The sequence below is a fragment of the Myotis davidii genome, unplaced genomic scaffold (assembly GCF_000327345.1).
Source record: "Myotis davidii unplaced genomic scaffold, ASM32734v1 scaffold497, whole genome shotgun sequence".
NCBI lineage: Eukaryota > Metazoa > Chordata > Mammalia > Chiroptera > Vespertilionidae > Myotis > Myotis davidii.
In genome coordinates this window covers 4,030,484-4,032,623 of record NW_006288434.1, presented here as the reverse complement: position 1 = coordinate 4,032,623, position 2,140 = coordinate 4,030,484, and positions in this window count along the sequence as shown.

Genomic DNA, 2,140 nt, shown 5'->3' with positions numbered 1-2,140 from the left:
CTTGGTTTCTATGGCACCAGGACCTATGCATTAAGCCAAAGAGTGTAAGCTAAAGTAAAATATGCTTTGCACACAGTAGCAAACCAATAATAAATCTATAAGAAAAAGCTTTTTTATAGTGATTTCTTAGGAGGTAGTGAATTGCCAATCCCAAGCCATATTAAGTCCAACAACCCAACATCAAAACAATTGTTGATTGAAGAAGAAATCCAAGAACAAGAAAAATGTTTTATGAGGCAACTTTTTAAGTTTCTTTCAATGTCAACAGGCTAAGTTCATGAAAAGATGTCATGTTAGTAGGAGCCCCCCGCTCTAAAGTCATTGTCTGCCTGCATCAGCTGCAGACTGTATTTATGGCTTCTCGGAATTTTCCGAATGAAGTAACTTTTCTCCCCAGCCCCATGTTCTTCACAACCGAAACTGGATCCCACAGTCCATGGAGACTAACAAAACAGCATGACGTCACCCGCAGGGAGCAGTCATTTCAGACACCTTCGCGGCCTTTTGTTCCAGAGCTCAGGGCGGTGATTCGCCTGTGGAGGCCATCCTGCCCGCAGAGGAGGGGCGGGGAGGGCCGGCCTGCTGGGTGGCGGCAGGGGGACTGGACGGCAGGCCCTGGTAGGGCGGTCGCTGTGCTGGCTCTCCAACTGCGGAGCCGGCGATGCGGCTCCGTGACACAGCTGTGACCGGGACAGCCCACCTGTCAGGGACACTGCTGTCTGTGTCCCTTCCCTTTGGGCCTCTGATGCTCAGAGACGGCAGAGAGCACTGACCCGCGGGGCAGATGGCCTAGATCCAGCCTGTCGGGCATGCAAAGCTCCCCAGCCTCAGTTTCCTCCGCTGTAAACGCGGGGAGGGTGAACAAACTCCCAGTTCTGTGACCCCACAGCGATGTCCTGGGGCCAAACCAGAGTGTGCGGGCCTGGAAGGGAATGCCTGTCCTTAAAGCGGTGGTTCTCAACCTTCCTCATGCCGCGACCCTTTAATACAGTTCCTCATGGTGTGGTGACCCCCAGTTTCACTGTTACAAACTGAACATAATTAAAGCATAGTGATTAATCACAAAAACGGTATGTAATTATATGTTTTCCGATGGTCTTAGGTGACCCCTGTGAAAGGGTCGTTCGACCCCCAAAGGGGTCGTGACCCACATGTTGAGAACTTCTGCCTTAAAGGGTCCTGTAGCCTCCAGTGTTCTCGGGTTCCTGCGGGGAGGATGGGGGGGGGGGATTGGCAGGGACTGTGGTCAATGTCCTCTTAAGCTAATAATTAAGGTATTATTTAATGAAAGCGCCAACAAGAGCGGAAGCCATCCAGTCATCCGGGAACCCAATCAGCCTGTGCCGGAGGCCTGACTGATTACAGGAGAACCGGAGCTGTCCTGTCTTTGGGGGAGCAGGGGTGGCGAGGGTGGGGGAGTGGACGAATCTGTTCTACTGGTAACTGGGAAAATCACTCGTGCTCTAAACCTCACCTAATGAGCTGTCACCGTTCAAGACGGTGGTTGGCCCACAGGGCAAGTAATCATATCATTATGCTAATAATTGAGAGTTACCAGGCCCTGCACTGAGGCCAGGGCCGGTGGTGGGTACCGAGGCCACTTCACGATGATTGTAGGCTTGAGTTCCAAAGCCAGGCCTGTCTGATGCCAAGGCCCGTGTGTTTAGCCACCGAGCCATTCTGCTCCCACTCACAGAGGGGTCTGTGAAAGGTGTGCCTTGTTCATTTTGTTTTCTTGTGAACCTGGTACGTGGTGAGTTAGGAAGACCGAGTACTTCCCTTCGGGGGCTGGAGGTGGGTCATCTAATCGCATCCCCTTTTTATACATCCTTACAACTCGGAAGCACGGTGTCGATTCTGTTACAACTTGTTTTTTTCCCAAATAAAATGATCCAGAAACAACAGATACCCGTAACTATTTTAAAAGGCTGACATGGGAAATAAATTGACCAGCTATATTTATTCTACAGCGAGGAGTGCTATTTGAGCAGTGGAAAGCCAGGGAACCCAAGTCCGGCCACAGTCTGAGTAATTAGGACTCCATTAACCACATGCCGAATTCCGATCAGCAGAAGGGGGCTTAGCCATATAACTCTGGAACTGGAATGATTTCTCTCTAATAAGACTTTCTTTTTAATAG